This window comes from Dryobates pubescens, chromosome 7, assembly GCF_014839835.1.
Source record: "Dryobates pubescens isolate bDryPub1 chromosome 7, bDryPub1.pri, whole genome shotgun sequence".
Lineage (NCBI taxonomy): Eukaryota > Metazoa > Chordata > Aves > Piciformes > Picidae > Dryobates > Dryobates pubescens.
In genome coordinates, this window is record NC_071618.1 from 33268990 (window position 1) to 33294115 (window position 25126).

Sequence of the window (25126 nt, forward strand, 5' to 3'; positions counted from 1 at the left end):
CCCATGGAACTTGACTATGGCAAATACTGTGACTCTCCAAAACTTAATATCACAGGCAATTATTGTAATAGAATTTGTTAAACTATGTATATCAAGACCATCCAGCAAGTCTCAACACAATTTCATATTTATTAAATAACATTATGTCCTCTGATTGAACTTTTCACAGCATATCCTCAATACATTATTTCAAATTTTTCCTTCTTTCATCAAGAAAATCAGAAAAGCATAACAGGAAAACACATCTCTGAAAGCTGTTTCTTAAATAAAATTAATTATCTTTCTTATCCTATTCAGAATTATATTATTTGTGAGTTTCTGTCCTTCTTCAAGTGGCTATACTGGCTGTTACTAGCACCACAACAAACTGGGTTTTGAGCCTGAAGACATTAAGTGATTAATTAAATATCCTTCTATAAGCATGATCTTCAGGTACTACTCTTAGTATAAATACTGTACTGTAAATATGTGTGAGCTTGCTAATTTTTATTGATGTATAATCCACATAGAACAATGGAAATTCTATTAGGAAAAAGCCTAGAAGTTGGCAAAAATAAAACAGATAAATAAAGTAGAAGCTGTTTGTATACCAGGAATCTTCACTGGCATTTGCTTTGAAGTTTTACAAGTGATATTCTGGCTGATAACCAAGCAAATGCACATGCCTATTGTATCTACCTCCAGGAAAATAGGACTCTATCTACCCTTACAAAAGTAAGTCTGCTTGGGAATCCTAAAGCATCAGACACATACACGAGACTAGTGCAGAGATATGGAACATGCCATACGGTAGTACTGCTTGAGGCAGCAGCCAGGAAGGCCTCAGGCTTTTCAAAGACATCAAACAATTTGATGTGGGTTTCCAGACAACATATATTAATAGAATCTGGAGAGCCAAGCAGGCCTTCAAAAATAAGCATGTGGTCAGCTTAAGAATTTCCTTTAGGATTTTCCTGTTTATTGTGGAAATAAAATATATAAAGGATTTTAATACCACAAGGGTAGGCTTCTCCCAAAAATTAAAGAAAGAAAAAAAACCAAACCCAAACCAAGCAAACAAACAAAAAAACCCCAGAAAAACAGCAAAGCCACAAAAACCCCTCAGATTTGAGTAATGGCTCTAGGCCTCTTCATTGTGATTGTTTGTAAGAAATGCACACTTAAGAAAATACCTAACAAGCTGTCCCAGCACATCTTGAAAACCTGCTCTAATGGGGACTCTATCGCATCCTTAGGGAGGTTGTTCTAGTCATTAATTTCTCTCACTGCAAAACATGTCTTTCTTTTATCAAAACAGAATACAGAATACAGAATTAACCAGGTTGGAAAAGTCCTTAGAGATCATCCTCTCCCAGTATAATTTATACTCACTGCCCTTTTTCTTCTCTATGTGACTTCTTGTGAAGAGAGTCTCCATCCTCGTTATAGCTGTTCTTCGTATGGTCCTGTTTGAGCTTTCTCTTCCACAGGAAGAAGTTTAGTCTTCCAGCCCTTTGATCATTTTCTTGGCCTTCCTATTAACCCTCTCCAGTCAGTCTGCATTTTTCTTTAATTATGGGGATAAGAACTGCATACAGTATTCCACATGTGTCCTGACAACTACTGAGAAGAGTGTGATGGTTGTGTCTCTGTCTCTGCTAGTACTGCCCTCGCAAATATAGCCCGGATTATTATTTGCCTTTGTTGATACAGAGGTGCACTGCTGCCTCCTGTTCAGATTGCCTACCAGGACATCCAGGTCCTTCTCAGCAAGACTGCTCACAAGACATATATATCCTCTACTGGGCTCTTCAGTTATGTCTTTCCAGGTACAGAACATGACATCCTTGTCAGTTTCCACACATGCTCTTTAATATCTTTACTGATGATCTGGACGAGCGGATTGAGTCCATCATCAGTAAATTTGCAAATGACACCAAGCTGGGGGCAGGTGTGGACCTGTTAGAGGCTAGGAGAGCTCTGCAGAGGGACCTTGACAGGCTGGACAGATGGGCGGAGTCCAACGGCATGAGATTTAATACATCTAAGTGCTGGGTTCTACACATTGGCCACAACAACCTGATGCAGCGCTAGAGGCTGTGGACAGAGTAGCTGGAGAGTGGTCAGGTGAAAAGAAAAGAAAAGAAAAGAAAAGAAAAGAAAAGAAAAGAAAAGAAAAGAAAAGAAAAGAAAAGAAAAGAAAAGAAAAGAAAAGAAAAGAAAAGAAAAGAAAAGAAAAGGGAAGAGAAGGGAAGAGAAGAGAAGAGAAGAGAAGAGAAGAGAAGAGAAGAGAAGAGAAGAGAAGAGAAGAGAAGAGAAGAGAAGAGAAGAAAAGAGAAGAAAAGAGAAGAAAAGAAAAGAAAAGAGAAAAGAGAAAAGGAAAGAAAAGGAAAGAAAAGGAAAGAAAAGGAAAGAAAAGGAAAGAAAAGGAAAGAAAAGGAAAGAAAAGGAAAGAAAAGAAAAGAAAAGAAAAGAAAAGAAAAGAAAAGAAAAGAAAAGAAAAGAAAAGAAAAGAGAAGAGATTTTCTATGTTTTAATATTCATATGAAGGACAGAAATAACTAAAATGATGTTAAGATGAAAAATTAAATGAAGAAATATCCACAATTGTCAAAATCTAAAAGAACATTTGCTCATTTTGGAGTCTAAAATAGCCAGTTTAGGACTTATCTAGTTGCAAGTCTGAATGTGGACCTCAGAAAATAAAAAAGAATAATCAAAGGATAAAATTTGTTTTGTGCTTAAGATCTTTAATTGTATTTCTGAAGTCCAAGTCTTAATGAGTTGTGTTGGACTATATTTCTCCCTGAAATGTCCCATAAAGTGTTTAATATGGACCACAAATTGCAGCATTGTAAGGTATTGTAAGGTATTGTAAGGTATTCTTTAAGGTATTGTAAGGTATTCTTTAACATCTTTATTGATGATCTGGACGAGGGCATCGAGTCCATCATCAGTAAATTTGCTGACGACACCAAGCTGGGCGCAGGAGTTGATCTGCTGGAGGGTAGAGAGGCTCTGCAGAGGGACCTCGACAGGCTGGGCAGATGGGCAGAGTCCAACGGCATGAGATTTAACACATCCAAGTGCCGGGTTCTGCACATTGGCCACAGCAACCCCATGCAGAGCTACAGGCTGGGGTCAGAGTGGCTCGAGAGCAGTCAGGCTGAGAGGGACCTGGGGGTGCTGGTCGACGGTAGACTGAACATGAGCCTGCAGTGTGCCCAGGCAGCTAAGAGGGCCAATGGCATCCTGGCCTGCATCAGGAACAGTGTGGCCAGCAGGAGCAGGGAGGTCATTCTGCCCCTGTACACTGCACTGGTTAGGCCGCACCTCGAGTACTGTGTCCAGTTCTGGGCCCCTCAGTTTAGGAAGGATGTTGACTTGCTGGAGCGAGTCCAGAGAAGAGCAACAAGGTTGGTGAGGGGTTTGGAACATAAGCCCTACGAGGAGAGGCTGAGGGAGCTGGGGTTGCTTAGCCTGGAGAAGAGGAGACTCAGGGGTGACCTTATTACTCTCTACAACTACCTGAAGGGAGGTTGTAGACAGACGGATGTTGGTCTCTTCTCCCAGGCAAGCAGTACCAGAACAAGAGGACACAGTCTCAGGCTGCGCCAGGGGAGATACAGGCTGGATGTTAGAAAAAAGTTCTATACAGAAAGAGTGATTGCACATTGGAATGGGCTGCCTGGGGAGGTGGTGGAGTCACCATCACTGGAGGTTTTTAGGAGAAGACTTGACGGGGTACTTGGTGCTGTGGGTTAGTTGCTTGGGCGGAGTTGGATTGGTTGATGGGTTGGACGCGATGATCTTGAAGGTCTCTTCCAACCTGGTTTATTCTATGTATTCTATGTATTCTATGTAAACACATAAGCTACTTTATCTGCAATAGTATAATTACATGATTATACCTCTGAACTTTTCATTTCGTCATACTTTAACCTGTTCATCCAAAGAGATGAGTGGTACTATCCCTATACTGGTAAGGTTACTTGAATTTTAATAGCATTCTATTTTCAAGGTTTATAATATGCTCTCAATTTATTGCAGTTGGACCTTGGCAATAAGAGTTTCATCCTGTCAGGTGCAAGAGTAAGGAATGTATCTTGTCTTACAGAGCAAATTGGAAAAGAACAAACAAACAAACACCTTTTAAAATAAAAATGCCAAATGAAACACAGAAATTAATTATGAATTTATTTTAAACATTTGTTTTAAAATCCCAAAACCTTATAACAGGAACTGAAAGCATACTTAATCATTAACCAAAATACTTAAAGCTTTTCTCTGACAAAGTTGTATTTCTAATATCATTACAAGTCTTAGTTTTTCACTTCCAAAGTGTAATTATGTAACTGTACAGTAATATTAATTAAACAACTATTTCTGGGGCTGTGAAGTATAAAAATGATGAAATTACGACAGATATTTGCCAAACTTGGATGATAAATTCAGCAGACTTGGGAAGAGAAGGCCTTGCAATAACTTTTATCTTTCAGTTCAAGCCAGGCTAAGGCAGCTATCAGCTGCGAGTGAATAAAATGCATAAATAGGTAAAAGAGCTAAGGAAAAAACTGTTCTGATAGAAAGTATACACAGCAAGTGCAAGTCTATGACTCATGTTTTACATCATCTCCCAGTGTTTTGAAGCCAGTTGGGGCACATGAAGTATTTTTATGCATAAAAGAAAATGTGTTCTATATGCCTTTGTTTAAAAAACTGGTATTACCCTAACTGAACAGAATTAAATTAGACAGAATCTGTTAGGCAGAGATTAACAAGAAATGAAACAACAACAAAGATAAGAAGGGATAAGGGATAAGACTTATTAAAACTCTTTCATAGAGCCATGGAAAAGCTGTTAATTGAAGTATACCTTGTCTGGTTTCATGTGGGAAACAGGATTTATTTTTCTCAAGACTAAACCTAACACCAAAGGAAAGTGCAAAACATTTACATTTCTGAATTAGAAAAGATGTAGCACGGAAACTTGTCAGAGTAGCATATATATATATAAAAACATGTGAATTCATTAAAGTGTCTGCGTGTGACAGAGAAAAAAGGGAAAGTCAATGAGATCCTGTTAGAGAAAAGCAGTGTGAGTTGTAGGGGGTTTTTTGGTTGGTCGGTTGGTTTGGTTTGTTTTCCAGAAAAAAACCATGATTAACTCAGATGAGAAAATATCCAGAAGCTACATGCACAAGTGGACTTTTTTTTTCCCCCACTCAAAATCTTTTTTACTTTAGTTGTTGTTGCTTGAAGTAATGAAACTTTGAAGCCTTTCTGTCAGTCGCTGGCATCCTATCCTTAAGGGAACAAGCTTACATATTTGAAGTCACTTGAGCTTGTTATTATGGCATAGATGAATAGAGAATAAGATGGGATCAAAGAATGATTTTTTGAGATAACTAAAACTTATGATTTCATACTAGGAGAGGTAAAATATTGTCTGAGAATATTCGAGAAGAACATAAAGTCATTCTGAAAACATGAGAAGCACTAACAGTGAAAGGGATTCAGAGTGAGCTATATCTAAACCCCCAAAAAAGCAGTAAATGACATGTCTTTTCAAAGATGTGAATTTCTTCAATATTATAAGATGTCAGTTATTGCTAATAGACTGCACTCATCATTTTTTCTGCAAGAAAAACTATTTTTGGGAAAATATTTACACATGCAAATATAATGCTCATCTTTAACAATTAACAATTTAATTTTTTATTTTTTTGTTAATTTAAGTGATGGAAAAAGTTCTTGTTGGGCCTCCTCTTAGGCCTCTGGCTTGCGTTCTGATGGTGCAATGTACCAATGAATCAATGGGACAACAGTGATCAGAACTCTTATAGATTGTGTATTGATAGTAGCCATTTTTATGGCAATCTTGCTCTAATCTTGCACTATTATAGTATTTCAGTACAACAAACATAAAAAAGAAAGAAAGAAAAAACACCATGGGGAAAAATAATTGCATACAAAATAAAATTGATAAAAATCATCAGAGTATTGAAGACCTTGAAAAAACAATGGAAGTATTGATAAGCCTGAAATTTAAAAGTCAACATTATTTGAGTTCAGTTTCAAATAAACAGCAAACAAAACTGTCTTTTTTTTTTTTTATCTAAGATCAAAAGCAATAAACTTCAAGTATCTGGACTTCTACAAGGCCTTTGACATGGTCCCCACAACATCCTACTTGACAGGTTGGAGAGAGATGGATTTGATGGGTGGATTGTTCAGGGGATAAGGAATCTACTAGATGGTAGTATCCAGATAGTGTTCAGTGGCTTTAAGTCCAGAGGGAAAGCAGTGACAAGTGATGTTCCTCAGGGGTCCACAGTGCTCCTCAGGGGTCTGTACTGGGAGTTGTGCTGTTTAATATTTTTATCAATGATACAGACAGTGGGATAGTGTGCACCATCAGCAAGTTTGCAGGTGACACCAAGCTGAGTGGCATGGATGGGATGTCATCCAGAGCTGAACAAGCTGGAGAGGTGGGCCCAGGTGAACCTCATGAGGTTCAACAAGCCAGAACAGTCGTTGGTATCAATGTCGACTAGGGGATGAGGCGATAGAAAGGAGCCCTGTGGAAAAGCACTTGGGAGTGCTGATGGATGAGAAGGCATTGTACGCTTGCAGCCTAGAAGGCAAATCACATCCTGGGCTGCATCAAAAGATGAATGATCAGCATATCCAAATGGGTTATTCTGCCACTTTACTCTGGTGAGACCTGGCCTGGACAACTGCATCCACATCTGGAGCCCTCAATTTAGGAAGGGCATGGACCTGAATGAGAGGGTCCAGAGGAGGGCCATGGAAATGATCAGGGGGTTCAAAAAACCTCTGCTACAATGACAATTGGGTTTGTTCAGCCTGGAGAAGAGGAGGCTTCAAGGACACCTAATAGCAGCCTTCTACTACCTAAAGGGGGCCTACAAAAAGTGAGAATGTTTACAAAGGTCTGTGGTGAAAGAACCAGGGGCAGTGGTTTCAAATTAGAGATGAGTGGATTTAGAATGGATGTTAGGAACAAGTTCTTTACTCTGAGGATGGTAGAACACTGGAACAGGTTGCCCGGGGAGGCTGTTGGGGCCCCATCCCTGGAGATATTCAAAACAAGGCTTAACAGGGCTCTGTGCAACCTGGTGTAGTTGAAGATCCTCCTGATGACTGCAAGGCGGGATGGAATAGATGACCTTTGGAGGTCCTTTCTCACCTAGACAATTCTATGATTCTATGATTCTAAGTAGTAAGTATGTAATAAAATCTTTACAGATAAGGAAATAAAAGGTTGTTTTTAGAAAGATGTGTTTTTGTGATATAGAAATAAACCTTAAGTGAAGATAGTCCAGGACTTTATGGCTGTTCCCATAACAAATGTTAAAGCAGTGGTTACATTCAAGAGTGTGAAATCTCTGTGTATTTTGTATTTGCATTTCAAATGCTATAGACATTGCTATGAATGAGAGTCTGAAATTAATAGAAAAGTGTGATTATTCTTGGATTCAAAGGACTATTGAATATCTGAATTAGAGGAAATGTAAAGAAATAAACAGCAATTGGAATTGCATGTAGGTAATAAGCTTACTCAAATTTATGAGTAGGTAGTATCAGACAATCAGTGACTCCAATAATGGAGCAAGCAAAAATGTAGTGGTTTCAATTATTGCAAAAATGGAGCACAGGCTACACTGTCATATTACATGGTTGTGTATAGATAATTTGAAGTCAGAGGATTGCTGTGATTTACTTCAGTGGAAATTTGGATCACACAGTTTGGGGGTTTTTTATTTTTTTCCCAGAAATATCTCATTGTCATCTAGCAGTGGCAAAAATACTTTAAAGAACACAGTAAAAAAAAAAAAAAGGGAAGAAAAGAGAGAAAGAAATAAAGATGCACTACTATACATCTGAAATATTTTCACTGGAGAATTTGAATTGAAATCTCTGGATCATTGGGTTTAAATTATATTTTGGCTTTGCTTTTATTGGGGGTTTTTTAAGAAATAAAATGTGAAGGCCCTTGTTTGTTCTTTGGATTTGGAAGAAACATTAGGTTCAGCGACTCTTGCATACCCTTCATGAAATGTCTCCTAAATAACAGTTAAACAATACAAAGAACTTCAAAAATACAGTGGGTAGATAAAGATATTCACATGTGAGTAGCACATTATCATCAACTGAATAACAGAATGGAATATCATTTATCACTGCCAGTCACTGGGAACTCATGCACTATGTAAAAGACTGTTGATTTCTGAATAATTTTAAATAATTTTCAAATAAAACTTCACCAGCTTACTTTGCTCTCCCTTTACAGCAATAGTGAAAATGCAATACCTCATTTTCTTACTACCTTTGCATATATTTTATATCATTCCTTCATTATTTGCAACTGTCAAAACAAAAATAACGATTAAAAGTGTGCATAAAGGCAGTAGAATTTTGAGTCTGATCTCTTTTTTAGCATTAAATGTCTGTGGTAGAATAGGACTTCAGTTTTCTGGGAAACAAATTTATTTTTGTGATATTTAGTACCTTTCTGATAATATATCAGGAAAACACTATTCCTAATAAATAAGAACATCATTTGTTTTCTTATTGTGCTTAAGGAACAACATTCTGTAATACTTCTGTTCTTAACAACAGATGAATTTAAACTTATGCAGTATAGTAGTGATGGGCTATATTAACTGGGCTGCTGTCCAGAGTGCTACTATAAATTCTTTTTTGTAAAACTTACAGATGACCCCCACTGCCTCCAATGTGAAATGCTATGAAGATTCACCAGGGGAATTCTTCACTAGAGTATACGTATTTTTTGACTTTTTCAGTTGAAAAAGCAAAAGAAAAGCAAAGACATACATAGGAAAATATTATCAATGAGAACTTTTATTCCCAGCTTCAGTATCTTATTTATGTCGTGCTTTCTTTTTATGTGATTTATGTTGTGCTTCTGGAATTTCACTAAGTTGCAGGAGGATATGGTGATCAAGTCCTAAAATATGTGAGGGGCTGGGCTGTGGGTGGGTGCTTGGTGGCAAAAAAGACAGTGTTGAAATCCTCAAGAAAAATGACCAAGACTGGTACCTTTGAAACAAATGGGATCTACTTTGCCAAATAGTCTTTTAATGTTATCTATTAACTGTGAAAGATCAATGCCTGGAATGTAAAGGCACTCTCTACTCTATGTGTCCGGAGAAGGGCAATGAGGCTGGCAAGAAGCCTTGAGCACAAAGCCCTATGAGGAGAGGCTGAGGTAGCTGGGATTGTTTAGCCTGGAGAAGAGGAGGCTCAGGGGAGACCTTATTGCTCTCTACAACTGCCTGAAGGGTAGGGCAACCAGCACCAGAACAAGAGGACACAGTCTCAAACTGCACCAGGCGAAGTTTAGGCTTGAGGTGAGGAGAAAGTTCTTCACAGAGAGAGTCATTAGCCATTGGAATGGGCTGCCCAGGGAGGTATCACAGTATCACCAAGGTTGGAAGAGACCTCAAAGATCATCAAGTCCAACCTGTCACCACAGACCTCATGACTAAACCATGGCACCAAGTGCCATGTCCAGTCCCCTCTTGAACACCTCCAGGGACGGCGACTCCACCACCTCCCTGGGCAGCCCATTCCAATGACGAATTACTCTCTTGGTGACGAACTTTCTCCTCACCTCCAGCCTAAACTTCCCCTGGCGCAGCTTGAGACTGTGTCCCCTTGTTCTGGTGTTGGTTGCCTGGGAGAAGAGACCAACCCCTTCCTGGCTACAACCACCCTTCATGTAGTTGTAGAGAGCAATGAGGTCACCCCTGAGACTCCTCTTTTCCAGGCTAAACAAACCCAGCTCACTCAGCCTCTCCTCATAGGGCTTGTGCTCAAGGCCTCTCACCAGCCTTGCTGCTCTTCTCTGGACACATTCAAGTGTCTCGATGTCCTTCTTAAACTGAGGGGCCCAGAACAGGACACAGTACTCAAGCTGTGGCCTAACCAATGCAGAGTACAGGGGCACAATGACTTCCCTGCTGCTGCTGGTCACACTATTCTTGATGCAGGCCAGGATGCCTTTGGCCTTCTTGGCCACCTGGGCACACTGCTGACTCACGTTTAGGTGGCTGTCAATCAGCACCCCCAGGTCCCTTTCTGTTTGGCAGCTCTCCAGCCACTCTGACCCCATCCTGTAGCTTTTCATGGAGTTGTTGTGGCCAAAGCGCAGCACCTGGCACTTGGACTTGTTGAATGCCATCCCATTGGACTCTGCCCATCTGTCCAGTCGGTCAAGGTCCCTCTGCAGAGGTGGTGGAGTCACCATCCCTAGAGGTGTTCAAAAAGGGATTAGACATGGTACTTGGTGCCATGGTTTAGTAGTCATGAGGTCTTGGATGACAGCTTGGACTAGATGATCTTTGAGGTCTTTTCCAACCTTATTGATTCTATGATTCTATAATTCATTGAAATATTGCTGTCATGTCATCAGGAATGCAGCCTAACAGGAAAACCAATAGGAAGGAAACAAACAAACCCAACAAAAAACCCCACACCCTGTCTTTGGATTGTGAAAGTTTATATTTACAACTCTTTTACACATGAAACTACCAGCACAAATAGAAATGGCTTTCCTGAGTTCAAGACTTTTGAGTCTTCAAACAATTCTATCACCTTAGTAACTGAAATGTTTGGCAGAATTTTCTTTCTTATATCTGATTGCCTACTGACCAAAAAATTCTGGCATTCTTTTGTGTGGGTTAGTCATCCAGTTTCACAAGCAGGCATGAAAAACGCTCTCTCAGTCACTCCAAGAAACAGAATATTAAGTACTACAGTATCTGATGTATTCAAGACCCAGAGTCTGCTTTTTCAGTAGATGTACTCCAAAACACTTAGATGGGAGATAGCATGCTATCTTCTGCAGTTGTATAGGTGAATCTATACCAAACAGCAAATTAATTAGGTATATCATATCCAATGAAAACTCTCAGTCATTTGCACCTCAAGGACACTGTTGAACTGAAGCAGGGGGGAAATGAAAACAAAAGGGAGAGGGAGGGAGAAAGAAAATGAATTAAGAATTAAGAAAGAAAAAATGGTATCAATCATCACCCTTGGTTTTCACTACTTTTTACAGACATAGTCCAAATTCTTGGTGGTGTGTGTACATTCTAGCAGGATCTTCTGTGATAGACGCAACACGTGGACCCTGACTGTGTGGTCCTTTTATATTCCTTGGCAGGGTGTGGGGTGGATGAGTGTACTGTCTCCAACACACAAAGAGAGGTGTGCCTGAGGTCCCTACAGCACAATAGCTGTCACCATCGTTTCCATGGCTCTGTTGAAGTGGTTTTAAAATAAAGAGGGACTTCCTCCCTCTGCAGAAATGTTATGTATTCATTGTTAAGTCATTCTGCCAGGCCAGCAGCATGCTTTGAGAGCTATTAAGGGCCATCAAAACCATCACCCTACCTATTCAGACCTCATAAGTTGTACATTGTTTTGAGACAACAGTTGACTCTCACAAGTACTTTCTCTCTTGGCTGCCAGGGCACACTGTGACTCACACAGAGTCTGCTGTTGGCCAGCATCCCGAGATCCCTTTCTGCAGGGCTACTCTGCAGTGACTCATCTCCCAATTTATACTTGTGTCCAGCACCTAGGTAGGAAATGTGTTTAAGCTCCCATGACAGTCAACACAGTGAGTCTATCTTGATTCATTTTCCCTCACATAGATGCTAATGTTATCTTAGGGTGTTCTGCCTGGTCTGAGCTGCCTCCTGAAGAAGAGCTTGAATCTGACAAACACACCAGGCCACATTATCAGTCTCACGTGAGTGCCTTCAACATCTGAAATGGCAGATACACCTATATCTGTGTGTGGATAACTGAATTCAGGCCAATGAAGTCCAGAGACCTGTTCAACTTGTTCTGGAGTAGATAACATTTGCTTGGCTAAATAACCATATGGGTTATATTAGAATCATAGAATCATAGAATCAACAAGGTTGGAAAAGACCTCAAATATTATCAAGGCCAACCTGTCCCCAAGATGTCATGACTACTAGACCATGGCACCAAGTGCCATATCCAATCCCCTCTTGAACACCTCCAGGGATGGTGACTCCACCACCTCCCGGGGCAGCCCATTCCAATGGCTAACAACTCTCTCTGTGAAGAACTTTCTCCTCACCTCCAGCCTAAACTTCCCCTGGTGCAGCTTGAGACTGTGTCCTCTCGTTCTGGTGCTGGTTGCCTGGGAGAAGAGACCAACTCCCTCCTGGCTACAACCACCCTTCAGGTAGTTGTAGAGAGCAATAAAGTCTCCCCTGAACCTCCTCTTCTCCAGGCTAAACAATCCCAGCTCCTTCAGCCTCTCCTCATAGGGCTTGTGCTCGAGGCCTCTCATCATTGACTTTACTTTAACAATTATGATGAAAGACTAAACATATGACTTACAAGTAGACTCTGTTATTAAACACCTAAGTGTATATAACATAAATTCTTAAGCACTACACATACTGTATGGTTTAAGCGGGTTGCACAGGCTACTTCTGTAATCCACTGTAGTCAAAGCAGAAACCAGCAACACCTACAAATTATAAGTTCATTGAAATGGTGTATCTAACTATAGCATGGGGGTCTTAATACTCTGATGACACAGTCAGATTCAACTTTAGAAAATTATGAAAACAATACGATCCTTAGAGGAGCAAAGATGAATATAGTTGGACACAGAGAGCATCCAAGTAAGAAAAAGTAACCCCCAAAAGCATAAGAAAAATACTGGACATAGGCAGGACATCTTCCTAAATAAACAAGAAAAATTGCTGATGGAAAGGGGAAATGGGGGGAGATGCCTTACAAGTAACACAGAAGACCTCCCTTTTGGGGATGGGTACATCGGCATAAAATCTTCAGGTGAGGGCATGATAACTGAACCCTTTTTGTCTCAAAACAGTGTGTGTCTCAAACAAGGTGTGACGTTACCTGGTCTGAAGAGACAGGGTGGTAGTTTTGATGGTTTTAATAGCTCTGGAAGAGAGCTGCTGGTTGGGCAGCTTTAAAACCACCACAACAGCACTGAAAGGCAAATAACACTCCTCTGTGCACACCTCACTCATGCACACCTCTCTTCATGACTTGTAGAGACTGCCCTATACTCCAAAAAGTGTGTAAAAGGACCACAACTTTCAGGGCCCACATGTTGCATCTACCATAGGAGACCCTGCTGGAAGGTACACCTGCCACCATGAACTTGGACTATGACTGTGAAACCTCGTGGGGATCAAGAGTGGTGGTATATTTCTTTCACTTCTTAACTCTCTCTCCTTTTTCCTCTCTTATTTATTTCAATGTTCCCTCTGCTCTGGTCCATTACCAAGAGTTTTCCTTGTCTCTAATAAACCTAACTTATCAGCCTTTTGGTGTCAGTTGGCTTTAATTTACTTCAAGGAAATTTTTGAATATTAACAAGAATCCCATTGCCCAGCATTGACTGGGTTGTGGCAGAAGACAAGTGAGGAAAATTAAAATAAATTCACACTTTAGTTATAATTTTCTTGTTGATGAGCTCTCAAGTCCGATAATCTTGACCTTGAGGACAAGACCCAACAAGAAATACAGCTGTCAGGGCTAACAACTGTCTGGCTTCAGCTCTGTGTCAAAATACACTCATAATTTTTACTCTGATAATTTAGAATGCAATTGTTAAAAGTGAGAGCTTGGCATATGTAATAATGACCATTTATAATATCTAAGAACTTACCATTTGCAATAAATGTTATATTTCTTAATATCTTCATTGAACTTCAGTTTTAAAGGTTAAAATGACTGAATTTGTCAGACTTCTGAACAGACCACCACAGCAATCTTTAATTCCCTGATAAAAGTACACATATGCTCATTTGCAAAGGAGGACAGGAAGATAAATGTCTTGAATTTTCAGACACTGATTTTACTATAACGTCCTTGATCTCTGTTTCCATGTCCTTAACTTTAGCTACTTAGTCACTATTACTTTAAGACTCATGTCCAACTTCATAAGCAAATAAAAGATATATCCCATCTTAGTTAGATTTCTGGGGGAAAAAATTAAAAGTACATAGAAGGTGGTCAGAATCACAGAATCAAAGACTCAACCAGGTTGGAAAAGGCCTCAGAGACCATCAAGCCCACCCTATTACCTAACACCTCCTGACAACTAAAGCATGGCTCCACATGCCACATCCAATTCTTTTTGAACACCTCCAGGGACAGTGACTCCACCACGTCCCTGGGCAGCACATTCCATTGGCCAATTACTCTTTCTGTGAAGAACTTTCTCCTCACCTTGAGAAGAAAGAAATGTTGGAGAGAAATATATTCAGAAAAGAAATAAGGAATGAATATAAAGACTGAACAGACAGATGAGATAAAAAAAGAAAAGCTAAGAGACTACTATTGACTCAGAGGAACTTGGACAAACTCAGGAAAGAAAATACACAATTTTGAAGACCTGATCCCTAGTATATCCTGTAAGAGTACTATGGAATCACTATTTTGTTTTTAAATAAACAAGAAATTTTAAACAAAATTATAATAATTTTAAATCTATGATTTATTTTTAAAAAAAGGATTAAGAAAAACAATTAAAAGAAAAAAAATCTAAACTTATAATTGCCTTTATATTTGAAAAACTGTGTATTTATACTCTATGATATTAATATTTCTCATTACTATAGTAGATACATTTTTTTAAGTTGAAAGAATAAAGCCTTTATGAAACAGCTTCATAAATATGTTTCAAACATTATATAGCAATTAGAGTTTAGTTCAAAATGAGAAAGGAGACCAAGCACTTTCTTCATTATGTATTGGATTTATCTTTGATTAAGATTAGAATATGAACAGATAGACCATATGAAAGGCAGCATGTTCTTCCATTCTTTAAAAGGCATAAAACAGTTCTACAAAAGGCTATTATCAGGGAATTTGTAGGATTACAGAAGGTATGTTTTGTGCTGACTTGGTGCTATTTTGCAGCTGTTTGCATTTTTATTGCTATGGCTAACAAGATTAACTACTGTGTAATTATAAGACTGAAAAAAATAATTATAAACATAATTATAATTCAGTAGCCATTTTTTTCCTTTCTTTTAATAAACAAATGTTCATAATATTTGTTTTCCCAGGACTTTTTCAATAACAATGAGCCAAAAGCTTACATCAGCTTATTATAAAGCAGCATGCAGCATGTTGTGACTCTCTTATCCTGGATAGAAACGTGTGAACAGCCATACCTTAATATTTCAAGGCATGAACACATTTGCTAATAAAAAGCATTCTGCAAATAGCTCAGTATGATATGTACCAGTTATTATGAAGACCAAACTGATATCCTACATTTTTTATATGATGTCTAAATTCTTTTTCAAGGCTTTCAGATCTATGTTTGTGTCACAGTCTTTGCCCATATCTCACAGAAATTGCATATCAGTGACTATATACAAGTTAGTCTAATGGTACTGAGGGCCCAGAGTTTTTATCTTTGTATTGTTTTTTCATAAGTAAAATAATGATTTATACCTTTTTAAATGTAGTGAAAGCTCCTACTAAGAAAACACAAACTGTAAGTTACAGAAGAAAAAATCAATACCAAAAGCATGAGTATATAGAATATTTTCAAGAAGAAAATTAATAACACTGTCAATATAGACAAAAGAGTGACTTTTTACTGTTAGTGAATAGAAGTATGGGAAGTAAGCCAAGTTTTACAGTGGAATTTTTGATGATTACATCAACACATATCTTCAAGTTATCTTACTTACAAATGCATATTATCCATCATATAAAATAGATGGGCATGAGCTATGCAGACATAATATTGCTGTGTAACAAATCTCCGAAATAACTATTGAAACAAGATAAATTTTGTCATTAGCTTCTGTTGAAAAGAAAAGGTTCAGAAGATCTACAAAATTAAATTACTAGAGGCTTTCTAATGAATTTTAGATGGAGATCAAAAGGCAGTTCAAAGTAGGCATATAGATCATCAGATGACCACTAAGACCACAACATCAGAAACATCAGGACATTGTAAGTTTTAAAAAACAGGTATCAGATGACCGGAGTGGAGGATCAAGCATAAGCTGGCAAGTAAAATTCTTGTCAGAATCCATAGGAAATATTATTTTCCTCTGTCATTAACTTGTTTTCTTCATGCTTCCACCTTGGTATAAACTACTGGTTGTTTCTATTATTCCCTTTCTGTCTCATCCTAAAATGTTCTTTGAAAGGTGGGAAAATGTTTTTTTTTCAAAGGCTTACCTCTTCCATGGTGGTTCAGACTGCATGCATAACCAAAGACAAGGCCCCACAGTAGCCTCCTCTGCTGCATAGGCATGTCTGTTAAAATAAATAAAACACAGGATAACATGAAGTGAGACAGCTGTCTAATCAGTAATGTTTTAGTTCTAATTCTGTTTTTCCTGTCTGTCAAAGAATAAATGAGATTATAATTTATGTTCAGTTCCTAGATTTTTTAAAGCTTTTATAAATAATACCCATGACTTTCTACTTACATAGAATTATACATTTATAGAATTATTTAAATGCCATTGAGAGGTCTGATAGAAGAAAACTTCTTGAACTGGTTAATGATTTAATCTGCACTGAAATACCTTTATGCTGCAAAAAGTTAAATACAACTTTTTTTTTCCTCTCATTTATAATCATCTTTTTTTCCCATACTAGGTGGAGTCACCATCACTGTAGGTGTTCAGGAAGAGACTGGATGGGGTGCTTGGTGGCATGGTTTAGTTGATGAGATAGTGTTGGATGATAGGCTGGACTCAATGATCTCAAAGGTCCCATCCAACCTGGTTAATTCTATTCTATTCTATTCTATTCTATTCTATTCTATTCTATTCTATTCTATTCTATTCTATTCTATTCTATTCTATTCTTTCTTTTAAAACTGCAGATATACTGTACTACAATTGCAAAACCATTTATTGTTACTTATTTTTAGAAGGCGTCATTCAGAAGCTATTTAAATATGCAAATGATTGTAGCAAAACTTCATGGGGCCATAAAGATTTATAAACTGTTAAATGATCTTCAGGGCAGCAGCAAATAACATGTAACACCTGGCAGAGACAGTATGTTTAACGATAATACAAATCCTTTATGGTACATTAACAGCTTCAGAAATGAATAATGTCCTAAAATCAATTTCACAAAAAGTTACAGATGAGGGTCAACACATAATGTAATTGCTCTGAACAAAATCAGCAAATAGAATTTATCTAACTCCTTTATGTAAGCTCTCTTGCCATTAATATCTCCCTACAAACAAAATTTAAGGTATGTTTGTGATGGATGATACTTATTTTCTTGAGGATCTGAGATATTTTGCTATTTATCAGAATTAGAGTTATTATGCATCCTATTCCTCATTATGTGCCTAATTAATTTGCTGTATTAAAAATTCATCTTACTTTGTTCAGATCAGGCAAGCCAAAACCTTTTAATTTCATTGTGCTCGAAAGATTAATTTTCTCTGCTACTGTAAGGACTAATAATTTATTCACATTACCTGAATCAATCAGAAAATCACTTTTTTTCCCTAACACATTTATTGCAAAGCTAGAGGGCTTCTCTAAGCATTTATTTTCCTGCAAATTTGAAATCTTTAATTGACAGTGGTGGTGCCAGATTGAATTAAACAATGTGAACTTTTGACACACGTATAGGAATAATTGCTTTCTAGTGAAAGTAAGGAAGCAAACCATCCTGCTGAACACTATACCTTTAGTGAAACACACTGAAAACATTTCTTTTTTCTACTTTGAAAGATAGCTATGGGCATGTGAAAACTGGCCATATCTTCTGCATTTTGAATAATTAATTTGTAACTTCTTTTTCAGCCTATATCAAGAAATTAGAACAATTAAAAATTTGATGATAATACAGTAAATAATTTTAAAACCAAAGAAATAAATAATTGGATGGGCAGGCTACGTATTTACTTCATTCAAAAGTCTAAATAATTTTGATAAAACATGATCTTTGATTAAAAAAGAAGTCATGTGTGAGAGACTAAAGCTTGTCTCTCCTGATGTGACTCCACAAAGATAAAATCACCTTTGTTGCTTGCACAGACAATAGCTGATGTGTATTGGGCAGAGCCACTTGGGAAGGTGCAAAGATAACATTGCTCACTGGACCACAGCTGGCCTGATGTGGTGGTTTAGGCTGGGTGCTGGCCTGGATGCCACTGCACAGACCACACCTGAGAGGTCCCAAAAGGGTCCAGCCCACGGGGTGGTCACAGGAAACCAGGTATTTCACCCACAATTCTCTGCTCCTCTATCAAACATCCATGCAGGGTCCTTACTTCCTCTTTTGTCCCCTCCGCCGCCTAGGTAAAATGGTGTGAGTTGCCTCCCTTGGGCCTGCCCAGGCCCAAGGCTGGTTTTGGGGGGGGAAGGAAGAGCCCTGGGGGTTTTGGGTGTACCCCCAGGTGGGGATGGGACATTCTTGGGTATGTTTTTTGGGATCTCTCTCTCTTTTGTCATGGTGCTTGTGGTTTTCTGTAAAACTTTCATTGTTTTTCCATTTAAACTTTCCACCATTTTTTGCCATCCATTTGTCTGTGTCATTATTTTTGCCCGTGGTGGGAGAATTGGCCTCCCAAACCACTACACCTGACAACAATGGACCGAGGCCACCTTCGGGAATATGCATGAGACAATGGATTCACCACCTGGCCCCTGATTTCCTTGGGGACAATACTTGGACACACACCTAAGGACTAAAAACTGTATAAAAGACTTGAGCGACTACTGGCTCAGAAGAAGAAAAGCAGAGAAGGACATGTGCAGAGAAGGAAAACACAGATGAATTAAAACATAGGAGAAGGACAATGCCACTGAGAAGGAAAGCACAAAAGAAGGAAAAGCCTGGTACAATGCTGCTCTGAAGAAAAGAGGAAAAATGACAGAGACATCACCATGGAGCCTGGAAGAAGCAGACCGAACCTTCTCTCCATGTCCTAAGTTCCGCCTGCTGCTACTCATGGAGTGGAAGAGGCTGCTCAGAGGACCGCATCTCTTCTCCAGCCAAAGCCTCAACACCCTTCCCCTACAGACCCAACATCTCCTGCACCACCTTTCCTCCACAGATTCAAACTGTCTTGGGGGGGTGAGGGGTGTGGTAAAATAATTCCTTTCCTCTTCTCTCTCTCCTCTCTCTCTCCCTCTCTATTTTCTCTCCCTCCCCTTCTGATCTATCCACTTTATTTATGCAATAAATAGTCTACCTGTTGATATTTTGGCCTCTAATTTCACAACAAGGGAATATTCAAAAGAACTGAGTCTCTTTCCCTCTCTGGACCGAGACATCATTTAAGCTATGTTCTTTGAAAAAAAAATATGACAGATTCAGGTGTGCATATGTCACATTTTGTCCCACACAAGGCTATTACAGAAGGGAAAATTATGGAGCAAATTATCTTGGCGGCAATAACTGTGCACCTGAAGGACAGCCAAGGGCTCAGGTCCAGCCAGCATGGATTTAAGAAGGTCCTGCCTCTCCAACCTGATCTCCTTCTATGATCAGGTGACCTGTCTGGTGGCTGTGGGGAGGCCTGTGGATGTGGTCTACCTGGACTTCAGTAAGGCCTTTGACACCATCTCCCACAGCAAACTGGTGGATAAGCTGTCAGCTCATGGCTTGGACCACAACACTCTGTGCTGGGTTAGGAACCGGCTGGAGGGCCAAACCCAGAGAGTGGTGGTGAATGGTGCCACATCCAGCTGGTGGCCAGTCACTAGTGGTGTCCCCCAGGGATCAGTACTGGGCCCCATCCTCTTTAATATCTTCATTGATGATCTGGATGAGGGCGTTGAGTCAGTCATCAGCAAATTTGAAGATGACACCAAGTTGGGAGCAGGTGTTGATCTGTTAGAGGGCAGAAGGGCTCTGCAGAGGGACCTCGACTGACTGGACAGATGGGCAGAGTCCAATGGCATGGCATTTAACAAGTCCAAGTGCTGGGTACTGCACTTTGGCCACAACAACCCCATGCAGAGTTACAGGCTGGGGTCAGAGTGGCTGGAGAGCTGCCAAACAGAAAGGGACCTGGGGGTGCTGATTGACAGCCACCTAAACGTGAGTCAGCAGTGTGCCCAGGTGGCCAAGAAGGCCAATAGCATCCTGGCCTGTATCAAGAATAGTGTGGCCAGCAGGAGCAGGGAAGTCATTGTGTCCCTGTACTCAGTGCTGGTTAGGCCACACTTTGAGTCCTGTGTCCAGTTCTGGGCCCCTCAGTTTAAGAAGGACATTGAGACACTTGAATGTGTCCAGAGAAGAGCAACGAGGCTGGTGAGAGGCCTTGAGCACAAGTCCTACAAGGGGAGGCTGAGGGAGCTGGGATTGTTTAGCCTGGAGAAGAAGAGGCTCAGGGGAGACCTTCTTGCTGTCTACAACTACCTGAAGGGAGGTTGTAGCCAGGAAGGGGTTGGTCTCTTCTCCCAGGCAACCAGCACCAGAACGAGAGGACACAGTCTCAAGCTGTGCCAGGGGAAGTTTAGGCTCGAGGTGAGGAGAAATTTCTTCACTGAGAGAGTCATTTGTCATTGGAATGTGCTGCCCAGGGAGGTAGTGGAGTCACTGCCCCTGGAGGTGTTCAAGAGGAGATTGGATGTGGCACTTGGTGCCATGGTCTAGTCATGAGGTCTGTGGTGACAGGTTGGACTTGATGATCTTTGAGGTCTCTTCCAACCTTGGTGATACTATGATACTCCCAGAGGAAGTTCAGATGTTCTGTGAAGGATAACAAACTTTCTGTAAACATCCTGGCCAAGGCCACTCTCCTCTGAGATGCAAGGAAAAACAGCCATAGAGATGTGAATCACCATTTCACACGCTTGCGGGGACAGAGAATAAATCTTGGCCTCTTTCATAGCACAAAACCATATTTTTTGACATTGTGAAAAAGATAGGCATAAACAGTTGCTGTTGTGTAAAAACACATCTTCAAATGTCTACAAAACTTTAAAGTTAAAAGTTGATTGATTACTCAGGTAAACATTCTCATGATTAAGCAACACTGAATGTGGGTTTAACTAATTCTAGATTCAGGTCTTGTAATTTTCCTGTGTAATTTTGCTTCAGTAATCTTTTTGCACTTTTGTTTTTGTTTGTTTTCCATGTATAATAATTGGCTTCAAGTTATTTTGGCCTCATACTGTCTGAAATCTCAGATATTATACTTCTCCACGGTTTACATATCAGTTATAGACATTTCCTCACCAACACAGCAGACATTAAGAATGAGACATGCCTAAAAGCATCAGTCATCTGGCAGCATGGGGGAACCAGACACAGTTAGGTAGCAGTAATATTTATTTAATATGTAATGATAAGGAACACACAATACCTCCTCAGTCCTATGTGCTGTTATGGAGTGTGTGTTTATGGGGCCCCATACTAATAAGTATATACATATGTAATACATAGAATACATAGTATATACATATATACATATGTAATACATAGAATACATAGAATAAACCAGGTTGGAAGAGACCTTCAAGATCATCACATCCAACCCATATTTACACATGTTACTGCAACAGAATTGGCATTTCTGGATTTGAAAACTTAACTAAACAGACATATGCAGTAGGTTCTGCTAAAGTATTCCTTGCAAAACATGAATTTGAAATTTGGTAACAAAACCCAGCCTTCAACATCCTTATAAAAATTGCCTTGCTGTATCAATTCTCTGTTCAATCAGACACAATTTTTCATCCTAATACTCTGCAGTCTTTAATTCCTGCCAAAACTACCACACATACCTTCATAAATCCTTGATGATCTTTTCTTGTCCAAAGCTGCATATGCCTCCTGCATGCCCCTGTTCTATTACATAAACAATTAATAAAAACAGCATGATATGGTTGCAAATGCATTTTTTTAATATGCAAAACACATTTTAATCTTTTGGTTGGCTTAATAGTGCTATATACTTCAATGACACCAATGGGTATTACTTATTTAGCAATAGTGTTGCATATAGGAACACTCTGATGAAATGCTATAACATTAGGAGGGTTTGGGATGTTTTGTTTTTACTTTTAATAGTGGTGATTAGCTATTTTATATGGAAGGTGCAGTTTATGGATTTAAGTCTTGTGATGCAAGCTTCTTTTGTTCAATTTCATTCCTACATAATTAAATCTACTTCCTCAACTTATCTGGCACGTTCTGAAATGTTTTATATTGTAATGCTGTGGCATATGCATGCATGACTGACTATTAGTAAAACCATAACACAAATATATATCCATTTTATGCACATAGCAAGATTAGTAATAAGTTCAGAATTATATAAAACTGTAAAATCCCCAAGAATTTCAGATGCATTAGAGATTTTAGACCTGAATTTAGATTTTTGTTGAACATAGGTGCTTATATTCAGCATATCAAACCTGATAGTGACAATGAAGTGCAGCAAGAAAAGCTGACTTGAATGACACTTTGGCTAGAAGCTGCCTTAGTTTCTTCAAGATGTGTTTCTGAATATAAAAGACCTTTTCTGAAATGCTAAGATTTCTGTGGTTCTGTGAGTAAACTGGCATGATTGAGGTCTGCAAAACCTGTAATAGCATGATTGGCTTTTATAGTGTTTATATGAGTATATTGAATATATGCATATGTATATACACTATTGTATGTGTAAATATATCTATCAAAGCAGTTCTTTCATTCTAATTCTTAAAACTTGAGTTAGAAGACTCAGCAAAATGGTGGAAATAGTGGTTTATATGTTTTTTATATTTTAAGGGATTCTGCAGTTCTCATGACAATACATGATTTAATTGAGGTAACTATCAGCTCTTCTGCAGGTACTTCCTGCTGTACAAGGCGCAGCAAAATAAAGAATTCATAAAGGAAGGGGGGGGAAATGTAGGGACTAAAACATTTAACATGAATGTCACATGAAAAACATGGGCTTTATAAGCAAATTCCACTGGTTAAAACATAGAAGATATTCCTATGAGTTTGTATTGGATTTAGGCTTCTCCTCAGCTTTGTAATGTCTGTAACTACTAAAGCTACAAAGCTCTCCTAATTTGTTATGTTTTCTTTGTACGATCCAATGATTTTTGAATTATGTTCTGCAAAGTGGAACCATCCTAATAGACTTAGTATCTTACTGTGGTTAGGGCACTTAAGTGGAAAATTGAAGTAATTTTTTTTAATCTACTCACACACAGAAAGAAACTGGACCTCTGTTGTTCTGTTCTTTATTTATTTATTTTTTAACATGCACAGGGTGATTAAAAAAAAAAAAAAAAGGAGACAAAGGAGACATATTCACAACTGATTTAAAAAACAAGCAAACCAACCAACCTAAGCTATGCTTAATAATTTGGAAGAATAAATATGAATACCTGGCCTTACTTGGAAACCCCGGACTCTAAAGGACCTTTTTGTATCTCCTGATCAAGGCATTCAAGTGGAGGACTTAAGTTTCATATTTTCACCTAACGGATTGTGAGGATTAAATGTATGCATTCTTTCTAAGTATGTTGAAAGACTTTGCCTGTAATCAATATCTTTACTGTTCTACTTTTGACCCATGTTCACTGTTAATGGGTGTTTGGTATGGTAGAGCTATGGGTATAGCTCATACCAGAGTGAATTGGAATTATGTCAGCTGTGTATCAGGAGGGATTCCCAGCATGCTCATTTATCAGTTAGAGTGATAAAGATGAAGCTAACAATTTTCCAGCAGCAGTAAAAGCCTTTGGAACATGACAAAATTTAATGACATGAATGCTGACTGAGGTGGTTGTATCGAAGAAGAAAGTGAAAGCTTTATGAAGAGAGTGATATATATATATGTGTGTGTGTGCATATCTCATAGTGTTTGCATCTCTGAGCAATTTTTGACAGTACCACAAGGGTATGCAGTATTGTAAAATATACCATTTATAGAATCATACAATTCAAAGCTATTCATGCTGACCATTTATGATTATATACTATCTAACCTTTCATGGAAAATTCAGAGCAAAATGCAATAAATCATGCTCTGTCACAGAGAATGACTACTACCTTAAAGGAGGTTGCAGACAGGTGGAGGTTGATCTCTTCTCTCAGGCAACCAGTACCAGAACAAGAGGACACAGTCTCAGGCTGCATCAGGGGAGGTTTAGGCTGGAGGTTAGGAAGAAGTTCTACACAGAGAGAGTGATTGCCCATTGGAATGGGCTGCCCAAGGAGGTGGTGGAGTTGCCACCACTAGAGGTGTTCAGGAGGAGACTTGATAGGGTGCTTGGTTGCATGATTTAGTTGATTAGGTGGTGTTGGATGATAGGTTGGACACGATGATCTTGAAGGTCTCTTCCAACCTGGTTTATTCTATTCTATTCTAAACCAGTAAAAAGAACAAGAAGCATTTACTGATGACTATTGTGTATGGAAAATATTAACACTTATATATATTCTATGCTTAGCTTTCTACAAGTATGGAGGGAAATTTTCCAAAGGACTATGCTTGCTAAATCTCAGTAACATCTTAAACACTCCACAGAAAGAAAAGTGAAAAGAAAATTTTCTGTTGAAGATATTGCATCTTTTATTCTTTTTTTAGAAGCAAGAACAATTTTTATTTTGCTATGAAATCACTATTTTCTAGTTTCCATTTGAAAAAGAATAATCCCCTCTTTAATCTGTCTTCTTTGGAAATCTCAAGGACTTTTCAGACATCTGAGAAACCAAATTTATACTTAATTAGGCTATTAAATAACCACATTAATCTTACTGCTGCTATAAAAAATGGTCAAGCTGCTGAAGGTATCAGATACTGCAATGATACTACACTTGCATCTTAAACAAAAGAAAAAAACCCCAACAAAAACCTATATAAGGTATTTAATTAGACCTCAAAATTCTATGCTTGATACGTTGTGAGCTTCATAGAAAACATTTCCATTGTTACTGTCTTTTCAGTTTATGAGCATTGAAAAGATGATGGAAATGCTATCATGAAAAAGAACAAAGACCTTGTGCAAAGTCATCTACAGTATAACAAGGATATTTACCAAAATGCAACACAGGACTAAATTTGGCATCTTTAAAGTAACTGCATCGTGACCAAAAAATCCCCTATAAACAC